This window comes from Motacilla alba, chromosome 4A (genome assembly GCF_015832195.1).
Source record: "Motacilla alba alba isolate MOTALB_02 chromosome 4A, Motacilla_alba_V1.0_pri, whole genome shotgun sequence".
Taxonomy (NCBI): Eukaryota; Metazoa; Chordata; class Aves; order Passeriformes; family Motacillidae; genus Motacilla; species Motacilla alba.
The window spans coordinates 14,826,212-14,838,260 of NC_052045.1; positions in this window are offsets into that span (position 1 = coordinate 14,826,212).

The following is a 12,049-nucleotide window of genomic DNA, read 5'->3' on the forward strand; positions in this document are numbered from 1 at the left end:
GGGAGTTGGGAAGGATTCTTTTTGATCGATTGCTCAGATGAAAATAAATGCAAACATGGCAATATTATATCTGAGAACCGCGTGTGGATAAGAAAGGGTAAGCGATCCTGCTAAAGGGGGATAGGAATAAAAGAGCAGAGAGGGGAACAGGAGACATGGAGAAAGAAACAGCAGGCAGGAACAGGTTCCCAGAAGAAGCCTGCCTGTCTGTCAGCCTGGCCTGGCAGACGGAGCGTGCCGTGAACCGCGGTGTGTCCGCGTGGCTCCGCGCTGGGCTGGGCACCACTTCCAAACAGCAGCAGCCCACGGGTTCCTTCCGTCAGGAAAATCCACAAACCAGAGGTTTATGTCCAAAAAGGAGACAGAGGAGTCCTGCAACTTCATTGGGCAAAGGGAGAGAGTCCACCGGGGCACACACCCATAGGGTTTTTCTCTCTGGGTTTCGGAGGGCATAGCCTCCTTTTATCCTAAACTCCCGGCTGCTTGTTGCCCTCTTCTCTCCCTTCCCCCACTGGGAGGTACTAGGAAGGTGCAGCCTTCCTGAGCTGCCTACCCCATATTCTCCCCTTGAACCTACTGTTTCACCCCAAAGTTCAGGCTTGTGCAGACCCTTGACTCTATCAGGAGCCAAACTGTCAGGGCTCTGCAACAAACCTGCTGTCTGAAGCTAGCAGAGACATTCAGACCCATTTCAAAGGTTACCACCCATCCCTTCACCCATCCAATTGTCTGTAGGACACGAGCTCACATCTTCCCTCTCAGGTGCAGACAGGGACAGGAGACCACAGGGGGGAAAACGCGAGGGCCGGAGGGGCCGCGCAGACCCCACAGGGGAGCCCCGCTCCCTCCCAGGTACCCCAAGATAAACGGCTCCCGTTGTGTGGCCGCTGCCCGCCTTTGTGTGCTGAGGCTGCTCCCACGGCCCGGCTTCGCGGGCACCTCTGCCGGGTTTTTTTTGGTGGGCTGGTTTTGGCGGGTGTTTTTGGAGGGCTTTTTTTTTGCGGGCGTTTATGGCGGGCTTTTTTTCTTAACCCTCATTTTTTAGCATGCATTTTTGGTGGACTTTTTGGGCAGGAATTTTTGGTAGCACATTTTTGGTGCACATTTTTGGCGGCCTTCTTTGGTGGGAATTTTTGGCGGGCATGCAGGCATTTGCATCACCAACCCGTGGCAGGTGCCGCTCACAGCCCCATCCTGGAGGCTTTCTCTGCCCTGGTTGGCTGCCAGGCAAAGCCTTCCCCGGGACAGCACATGTACAGCCACTGTAAGATCATAACATATGTTGAGGCATAAATAAAAATAATGGTCCCTCTCAGTGCCCCAAACTGCAGCAGGATAAACCAACCCCTGCGTTTCACAGCCTTTGCCAGAAGGGCAAACCCTTAAAACCCCCCAAAAGCCCTTCCCCAGGGTGAGGTGTCCCCCTGTGCTGCTTTTAGGGGGAAATCCCCAGAGTTACCCCACTGGGGGACAGCCTGGCTCTGCCCAGCCTGTCAGGAGGATGTTCTGAGAACCATCCTGGGGAAAAATAAATCAGCTTAAAACCATTATCCATCAGGGTTGTGCTTCCATTAGAGAACCCTCTGCCCAGAAGCTGCTGGAGCCTCCTGGGTCTCAGGTTACTGCAGTTGAGCTCTCAGGACCCCGCTGGATGCAATAAATAACCCGGTGGGTGCTGTGGGGTGGGAGTGGGACCATTAAATGTGCCCAGTTATTTTCACAGGGATTCTTCGAGGAAGAAGGAGTGGAAGAAAAGAAAAGATCTGAGCTCTCCTCTGCTGGCAGGAGCGGAGTGGAGCGAAGGCTTCATCACCTTCCTGCCAGCACCATCTTCTGGCCAACACCAGCCCCTCGGCCAGAGGCTGCACTTGTGGAATCCCAGAATGTTTTAGGTTGAGAAAGAACTTCAAGATTACTGAGTCCAAACGTTTCCCCAGCACTGCCAAAACCACCACTGCCTCGTGTCCCCAAATGTCACATCCACACGGCTTTGAAAGCACTCCAGGGGATCCCTCAGTTTATCCATGGCAGGGGTTGGGATTGACTCTTCCCTTTGGAGCTGCTGGCCAGCCCCTGCTCTGGGTTTGGGGCAGGACCTGCAGCATTTCTGTCTCTGCAGCCCTGGTCACGCCTGGTCCTGCTTTGGAGAGTCCAGGGAACTTTCTTTGCACTCCAGCGGAAATGAAGGAAGGGATGTGACCCATCCCACCTGAGACAGGCTGAGGACACTGGGAATGAGCTGCAGATGGGATTGGATGGCTCACCTTGGCAAGAGTGTAAGGAAAGGAAGGAATTCCTCCCTGTGATGCTGGGGAGACCCTGGCACTGCCCAGAGCAGCTGCGGCTGTCCCTGGATCCCTGGAAGTGTCCAAGGCTGGGAAGGACGAGGCTTGGAGCAGCCTGGGATGATGGAATGGGATGAGCCTTAAGTTGCCTTCCAATCCAAACCATTCTAAAATCCTCAATGCCTAAAGAAAGGAAATAAACGGACACAAATTATGTACAAACCCCTGTGGATGTGTGATGGTTTGGCAGTTTGGGAGGGACCCTGCACCCACCTCCCCGAAAGGCCACCCCAGATGGTTGTTAGACCATCCCACAGCCTCACTGTCCCCTCCAGGCTGCTGCCACCACCCCAAGCACTCGGCCCTGGGAGTGATCTTCCCCTTGCCCAGCAGCAACAATCCCAAAGTTGCCAAGGAGGGGGAGAGGAGAAAGGCAGGAGGAGCTGGAGCTGCTGCCCCAGCTCCCCACGGAGCCCCAGCGCAGCTCAGGCCGAGGCGCCGGGAGCTGCAGCCGCGGTCAGGCCGTGCCAATGGCCTGAACTCCCCACGGACAGAGGACGTGAGCGCCCGGACACCAATTAAATGTCCCGGGAGTGAATTCCACACGGGCCCTTCTTCTGCACAGTTCAGTGACACATCAAAGCCCAGATAAGCCTTGCAGACCATTGCACTCTCCAGGGGAGCTTGGGGTGATTTATCTCCCTCCAGCTCTGGCCTCTGCATTTCTGGCCCATCACGAGGCCCATGGAGATGCTTCTGCTCCTGCTCCTTTTCTCTGCTCCTGCTCCTTTTCTCTCTGCTGCCCCTCCTTTGCCCCAGGTCTTCCATGGGTGCCCAACTGCTCCTAGAAGTGCAGCAAGACGTTCAGCATTCCCACTGGACACTGTGCCACGGCATCTGTGCTCCTTACCCACGCTTGGCACTCAGGGACTTGTTCCAGGCAGTGACACCAAGAAATTAAACTGCAATTCCTGTAATAAATTCCAAACCTGCACCAACTGGTCTCATGTTGGTGGTTCAGCTCTCACAGGTGACAGAACTGTCCCCTCTCAGAGGCAGGGCCAGGTCCCACCAAGCACCGTCAGCTCCCACCAGCTCTGTTGGAAGTGTGGGTCATGGAATCATGGAATGGTTTGGGTTGGGAGGGACCTTAAAGCCCACCCAGTTCTACCCCTGCCATGGCAGGGACACCTCCCACTGTCCTAGGCTGCTCCAAGCCCCAGTGTCCAGCCTGGCCTGGGACACTGCCAGGGATCCAGGGGCAGCCCCAGCTGCTCTGGGCACCTGTGCCAGGGCCTGCCCACCCTGCCAGAGAACAATTCCCTCCCAATATCCCATCTACCCCTGTTCTCATTCAGCTTTCCCCCTTGCCCTATCCCTCCATGCCCTCAGGGGAAATCCCTCTCCAGTCCTTGATTTCACCTGCACCAGTATTTGAAGTAAGGGGAAAAACAGGAGATGATCCAGCAAAGAGAACACATAACATCTTTTTCCCCATTAACTGGGACAGATTCCGGTTCCATACAGGACAATCCCAAACGTCTGGAGTGACATTGCAGATGCTGGCCCTGCTTGAGCAGGGAGGTTGGGCCAGAGGATCCACTGCAGTCCCTTCCAGCCTGACCCATTCCATGATTCTGCTGTAGCTGCCAGGAGGGTGCAGGGGCAGCTGTCCAGGCCTGTGCTCCCAAACCACCTTCCTGACCCTCACACAACCCTTGCCATGACCAGCTGGAGTCTTCCCTGGCCCACTGGAAGCCTGGTGCCAGCTCTGTCTCTGGGAGCCACCCTGCTCCCAGGGATCCCATTGGGATGATGGGCAAGGAGATTCCCAAAATCCAACACCACGGAGCCGGGATCCCAGCACTGCCCTTCTCTGTGTCACAGGAGTTAGCTGGAATCCAGGCAGGACTTGAGCCTGGCATTGCTGGGGATGTCTCCCTTAACCCTGGGGGCTGCTGGCAGAGGGGGTTCCTGGGCAGGGAGTTCTTTCTCAGCCTCTCTGTGCTTAGGGCAGGAGGTTAATTAGGTAGCAGGGTAATGAGGAGTCATTAAATCTGCCGGCACTGTGCTGTCAGTGTAACAAGGGCAGCCCAGGAAGGTTAAAGCTGGCATTCTCCTTTTCCCTTTGCCTTCAATTAACCTTTCCATGTTTTTGCAACACTCCAGGCCCCAGAGATGGGGTCTGGGTGTTCTGGTAATTAGCAGAACACAGAAACAAACTGTGCTTTGAAGTCACCGGCAGGAGCCTCTTGGCTTCCAGCTTAAAATAAACAGGAGGACCCAGCTTTCCCTTTAAACACTGCCACTGTCCCATCCCTGCTTGGGTGGGGGTGGGGGGAGTGGGGTTCATTTGGAATTGTTATTCCACTTCTGCCTTCTCCTCCTCAAGTGGGAAGCTCTGGGGCTCGTCTCAGTCCCCAGCAGTGAGACATCTCCTTCCACTTCCCTGCTCTCAGGTGAGACTCCTTCCTCCCTCCTTTTGACCTTACAGATGGGTGGTGAGGCTCTCAGGACATCCCAGCTCCCTGGAGGAGGTCCTTCCTTCCAGGGCTGTCCCAGGAGTGCTTTCAGGGTGCTTCCATTGGTGGAGAGACTCCTCAGCGTGGAGGAACCTCCCCGGGCTGGTGGAAGCATCCCGTGGTGGGGGGATGGACTGGGTGACCCTCAGGGTCTCTTCCAACCCAAACCATTCTGTGATGTGGTCAGCAGGTGACAGAGGGCATCAGCTCCTGTCCATGCGCTGCTTTCCCTTCCTGAATCCCAGAGGAGATATGGGGATGACAAATGAGGAGTCTCCACAAGGAAATCCTTGTCCTCATCTGCCCATGGCAGCAGAGCTCCTGTGCAGGAACCCAAAGCTCCCCAGAAACCAACATTCCATAAAATGGGATATTGGGAGTGTTTTCATAATGAGACCCTCTAAAAAAAAAAAAAACCATTTCCATTCCCTCTCTGCATCTCCTACTTAATTAATGGAGCAGGGAGGGGCTCCCCAAAATTCCGTCCTTAACTCCCCATCCCACTGGATTGGCCACGGAGGGGTGGCAGTGTCCAGTCACATGTGGTGCTTGTGACCCAGCGGCTCTGTGGGGACGTGCAGCCCTGACAGAGGGCCCAGTGTCCCCTCACAGAGCCCCATTGAGGCTCCTCACATGGCCCAGTCAGCCCTGACACGCGTGACTGCTTCTGTCCCCAGGCCATCCTTGATTTACAAGGCAACTCCTCTTCTCCAGAGTTTATTCTCCCTCCATCAGTGTCACTCCAGCTCCACTCCAGCAGGATGGAAACCCCTCTGAGCCCCTCTGTCCCCCCATGTCACCTGACCCACTCTGGGCTCCAGGGCCAGCTCCACTCTGTCCCCTCAACACATCCCCTCCTGCAGAGAATCCTGGAATATCCTGAGTTGGGAGGGACCCCAAAGGTTGTGGATCCAGCCCAGGCCCTGCCCAGACCCCCCAACAACCCCACCCTGGGCATCCCTGCAGCGCTGTCCAAACTCTCCTGGAGCTCTGGCAGCCTCGGGGCCGTGCCCATTCCCTGGGGAGCCTGGGCAGTGCCAGCACCCTCTGGGGCAGAACCTTTCCTGACCTCCCACCTAACCCTCCCTGGCACAGCTCCAGCCATTCCCTAATTCCCATCCCTGCTCATGGGGAGGTTCCAGACCCCAGTGAGGTCTGACCTCAGCGTCCTCTTCTCCAGTCACCTCAGCCACCACTCCTGGGCTTCCCCTCCATCCTTCACCACCTCTTAGGCCTCCTTGGATGCTCTCCAACACATTTACAAAGGAAGATTTGCCCACTCTGGTTGGAATGCCCCTCCCCATCAGGAGGCAGGATGGCTCAGGAAGATTGGGATTGGAACTGCTGAGGGCAGGAAGATCTCCCTGGGACACTGAGATGGGATGATTTCTGTGCAGGGATGGATTTTTAGCGGATGGTTCCTGGCTAAAGCCAGCTCTGCACATGTGCACTACGTGCTCTTCCCTCCTGTCCTTCCAGGATTCCCTTGAAGCAGCCAGGGAATTAAAGATGGGGCATTTCTTGTCTTCCTCAAACATTTTTGGGGACACCGATCTCAACAGCCAGTGCCTGACCCAGAGACAACAGTCTCAGGCTGTGGTAGGGCTGCCAAACTTCAGGACTCTCACCTTCAGTAGGAGACATCCCCTGGCAGGATTCCAACGCTCCTAAAGCCATTTCTATCCTTCCTTTTATTGCCTCCTGGGGTGGCTCCAATGGGCAGAGCTCTAAAACTCAGCTGGTTCATTCCAAGCCTCCTCCAGGTCCCTGCTGGAGATGCCACTGCAAAACTCATCAAACAAGGCTCAGATCCTCTTTAGGCAGTGGGGACTCCCAGGGCCAGGGATTCTCCCTTTTCTTGGATGGCATCCATGTTTTTCTCCTCCTGCAGGGTCCAGGCTCAGGGGTGAATCTGAACTCAGCAGTGCCCAGTTGTGATTTTGCCACCACCTGTATTAAATTCTGTTTTTTCCTGGCTCATCCCTTAGCTGCCCACCAAGGTGTGGAAGTGATCTGGCAAATCCCAGCGTGAGGGCAGCCTGGAATTCCCGGCTGTTTCACCCTCTTTCCCCAGGGATAACCAAAGCCCAGACCACAGGAAGGACGGGTCCTCTCCCAGATGCCAGGGAGGGGATCCCCACTGGTGTTTTCCTCTCCTTTCATTCCCGAAGTGTTTTTTCCACTGCCAACGAGGCATTTTTCACTTCCCCATTCCCAGCTTTCTCTGGTGAGCATTGAGGGGGTTCCATGGGCTGAATATGGGGAATCTTAGCGGTCCTGCCCTCCCCAGAACTTTGAAGACTCTAAATTCCACACTGTTTATCCAACCCGTTTCCTGCTGCCTTTCCTCATTCCCGTTTCCTGGAAAGGTCAATAGTACTTGAAGCCATCGGTGGCTCTTCGAGGAGAGGCCATTAATCTCTCTATAATTATCTGCAATCATTTCAGGAGCAATAACCCATTTGTCCAAGCTTTTCTCAGAAGCTTGTTATGCAGAAGGAGGGAATGGAAGGTGGGAGGCACTGGGAAATAATCCAGGGAATGTCCCACTGAGCTCCTGGCTCGGTGTGGCTCTGGGAGCTCCGGTGCTGGCGTGGTCCTGCCAAAGCCACCAAGGATCTGCCCCAGCTCTTCAGCCACTGGAAAGATCTGGAGATCTCCCCAGATCTTCGTGGGTTTCACATGAAGTGTCTGGATCCACTCCAGTACTGACAGTGCTTGGATTTACTTCAATTCCAATTTTTTAGGAAGTTTGGCCCTGAATTCAAAATATTTACCGTTCTGGAGCCGAACTACTTAAATGAAGTAGATTTACCAAAATAAATGAAGATAATAAACAGCATTCAGAAATTAAAAAGCCCAAATCCACTCCCATTTTCTATCAATTAATAACAATATTTTTTACATACATCAGTGTGTATAAGCAAAGGATTAATTAAAGGTTAGAACAATTACGCAGGGCAGGGGAGTTAGCTCAGGTTTGAAGCCCACAGTACTTAGGATTCAGTCAAAGATCTGCTAAAGAGAAATCAATGTAATAATTAAATCCCAGCTCTGCTGCAGGAGCCAGTAGCCCACCTTTAATCAAGCTCATTAGCAAATGGCATCAGTGCTTCCAACGGAGGGAGGTTTGTGGGAGATCTTCCCAAAACACCTTGGGGAAATGCACCTTGTGACACAAAAACCCAGGCAGAAATCCCATTTCTGTGTCCATGGGCCTCGCTCCCATGTCCAGCCTGGCACCAGACCAGTTGTGAAACAGCCTATGGATCCTGAGGAACCACAGTTCCACATCCAAGAGCAGGGACCTCCTCGGGAGCCGTGGCAGAGCTCGGGGTGAGGAGGGACAATTCCACCAGCACTTTGGGGGATCCTCTGTCACCTGCAGTCACCAACCACCTTGAGAGCAGTAATCCCAACCCTGTGAACACCTGGGAGGTGCCTCCCCTCTGCCTCCAGAGAGCCCTTAGCACTTGTGGGGTTCCTGGAGAAAGCGGGAGGAGCAGCCAGGTGGGATCGGGCTCTGCTCCCAGGGAACAAGGGGCAGGATGGGAGGAAATGGCCTCAAGCTGTGCCAGGGGAGGCTCAGATTGGAAACTGGGGAAAGATTCTTCACAAGAAGGGTTGTCCAGCCCTGGCACAGCTGAGCAAGGCAGTGGTGGAATTCCCATCCCTGGAAGCGGGTTAAAGCCACATGGATGCGGCACTTGGGGACAAGCTTTAGCAGTGCTTATGGTGGCTGACGGTTGGACTCAGTGGCCAAAAGGTCTTTTCCACTTTAACAACTCCATGGTTCTGTGATTTTAATCCCTCTTCCCACCAGGCCAGGATCAACATCCTCCCATCGCTGGTTTCCACATCTTTGGGACACAGAGACGTCCCCAGCCCGTGACTTCCTTAAGGCTCCTGCGCGCCAAGGGACACAGCCACCCCAGCCTCTGCTCTTTGCCACCAGGGCCATCTGAAGACAGCACGAGGCTCCTCAGGAGCCCCGGTGTGTCCGATGTCGGGCAGGAGCGCAGGCACGGCCACCCCCGGGCAGTGACACGGGGACAGGACGCGCGACGCGCAGGCGGCAGCAGCAGCTGGCCCGCGTCCCTCCCGCCGGCCCGGGCGGGGCCGCAAACGCCCCGTCCCCCTCCCAGCAGCTCCAAACAGCTCCCAAGAACTTGACTTCGCTCGGCCCCGGCTGATAAGAAAGTTATGAGCAAAAAAACTTCAAGAGCGGGGTCAGCGCGGGCTCGTGGGAACAGCGGGGATCTGGCTCCGCTTCCCGAGGCATCCCCTCCTCCAGGCAGGGAGAGTCCCCTGGGCCGGAGCAGTCCCGTTCCTGCACCCAGCCACCCCGGCTGCAGGGAGGGATCGGGCTGCAGACACTGCAGACACTGCAGACACTGCAATAATCCCTGTTTTCCAGCTCTCCAGATCCCCCCGGTTTGGGGGATCCAGCCCAGAGCTGCTGGAGGTTCCGGAGTTAAATCCAGGGAGAATTACCTGGAGTTCCTCTTGGGCTGATGGGGTAGGATGGGCATCAGGGGCAGCAATAGGGCACAAATGGGGGCTTGCACCCCGCTGCTTCCATGTTTCCCAAGCCGCTGGGACATGTTTCCTGGCTCACCTGAAGGGCAGCTCTGAGACTTCAGGCTCAGTTCTCCATAAGATCGGAAAGGAAAGGAACAGAGGGCAGGGCAGGAACTGGCACCACCTCTTGCTCTCCTCACTCTTCGTTGCTGCACTGCTGGGTTGCTCCAGGAGTTAAAACTGGGGAACATCAGCCTGGAGGGGAGAAGGAGAAGGGGAAATTCAGAGACCAGAACTTGATGTGAATGAAAATATTTGCAGCAGAAAAGCACCGCTGGAAAGATGCCAGAGCTGTTTTCCAGCTCTCCAGACCCCTCTGCATAAGAAGCAGGGCAAAGGGAATGCTGGCAGCAGGACTTGAGGAGTATGACCAGAAATGCAAGCACAGCCTTCTGTTTATTTATTTAAAGTGGTGCCAGTGGAGGTGTTGGGCTGGGAGGCAGTTTCTGAGCTTCCCACTTCAGCATTCCCAGTGCCCCAGAACTAAATCCAAGCCTTTCCAGAGGCTGCCTGAGCAGAAATACACCCAGCATCTCAGTCAGATGACACCAGGCCTCCCAAAAGCAGAATTTGCCAGCTGACAACCCTGGAAAAACATCTTCCTGAGGGATTTGTCCCTGCAGGTCCCCAGCAGTCGCTTCTCTGTAATGTTTTACCTGTCAGAATTCCCGAGGGACTGTCTCTGAGTTTTCCCGTTCAGCTCCCAGAGGAGAGGCTCTGTATGTGGTGCCTCCAGGGATGTTCCCTCCTGCCAGGCATCCCTGCTTTCCCACAGCATTTGGGATAACGCCCAAACCTGGCACAGGGACCCACCCCTGGGCACTGGGACTCCTCCAGCTGAACTGACATGGGGTCTGGGGCCTGGCTGGGGGGTCAGGGCTGTGAAGAGCAATTAGTGCCCTAATTAGTGCCATAATTAGAGCAGTTAGTGGGGGGCCTGGGAGGCACCTCCATCCCATCCTATGCACATCCCGGGCCACACAGCTGCATTCCCCCTGCCATGGGGTGAGCACCCAGATTGGGATTTGGGAGGGGAAAGGAGAACCTCCCAAATGATTCTCCTCGATGTTTCTCTGCTCCATGGCCACACCTGTAAATTGGATTCCTCTCAATCTCCTCACCCCCCAAAGCAGAGCCCGGCTGAGCCTCTGTGGGGCAGCTCCACACCTGTCCACCTGCAGGTTAAACCCTGTGATTCCAGCTGGAAGCAGCAGTGATTCCCCTTCACCAACCCTTGTCTGGCAAAGCTGTTCCCGTGGCTTGGACTACAAAGCCATTGGCTCATTCCCACCGCTGGGGAGAGCCATGAGGGATGGATGCCCTGAGCTGTGGCTCTCCCCAGGCCTCAGGGATCCCTGGGCTCCCCAGGAAGCTGTCCTGCTTTCCTGCTGTGACACAAAGCACGGGACGTGGCGTGGCTTTGGGGTTTCATTCTCACCATTGAGGTGACTCAGCCCCAGCCTCGGAGCCCCGTGTGTGTCAGGGCCCCTCTGGCTGGGCAAGGTTGGGTTTTCCTGGGGGTCTGCCAGGGGTTGGAGCCATCCTTTGTCCCCATCAGAACAGAGAGGGCCATTCATGCCCTGTCCCATGCAGGAACGTGACTGGCCCAGAATAGTCTGCAGGACCCCCCAGGGGGCAGGGAGGGGGGCCCTGCACACCCCAGACTCCTCTGCTTTGGGAAGAGAGCCCAGGAAAAGCTGCAGCTCCTCACAGAGGCCAAAGGGTTAAGGGGGGGATAAATCCATGGATTCTGCCCCGGGCAGAGGAGCCCTTTGAGGGGCTGCTCCCTGCTCTGCCTGGGATGGAGAGGGCAGAGGGGACCGGGCCAGGTCACCTCCTGCTGCCCTTCAGAGCCTCCAGCTGGCAATGGACTTGTTTGCTCCCACATGGGCCAGACCAAAAGTCCAGCCCCAGAGTCCCAGGAATGCACCAAGGTGCAGGAATGATCCACTGAGCTCCAGAGTCCACTCTGGGACACAAAAGGTGGAAACATCTCTGGGTATTGCTGGACAAAACAGAGCAGCAGCTGAGTGCTCCAGGCAAGGCCAGGGATGGGCTGTGTCCATCCAGCCCAGCCCAGCAATCCTGGCTTTTCCTGCTGTCCTTCCCACTAAACCTGGCTTTTCCTGCTGTCCTTCCCACTAAATCTGGTTGTTCCCTCTGTGTCCTTCCTACTAAACCTGGCTCTTCCTCCATGTCCTTCCCACTAAACCTGGCTGTTCCCTCTGTGTCCTTCCCACTAAACCTGGCTCTTTCTCTATGTCCTTCCCACTAAACCTGGCTCTTCCTCCATGTCCTTCCCACTAAACCTGGCTCTTTCTCTGTGTCCTTCCTACTAAACCTGTCTTTTCCTGCATATACAGATGATTTCTACGCTATTTACAAACCCTGACCACTTAGAAAAGCCAGGCTGCTCCAGTTCTCATCAGCAACTTTGAAGAAATCTTGAGATGAGGATCCTGCCACTCATGGAGCAGACAGTGCCACCCCCTGTGCAGCTTTATTTGTTTATTATTTTCACTCCTTCCCAGAGCTATCCCGTGTTTCTCCCGCTTTTCCCTCCTCCGTCCCCATCCCGCCCTCAGCCATTGGTCGCAGGGGCTGTGCTGGGGCAGCCCTGGGATGTTCTATAAAACCACCCACTGCGGGAGGAAGGAGCAT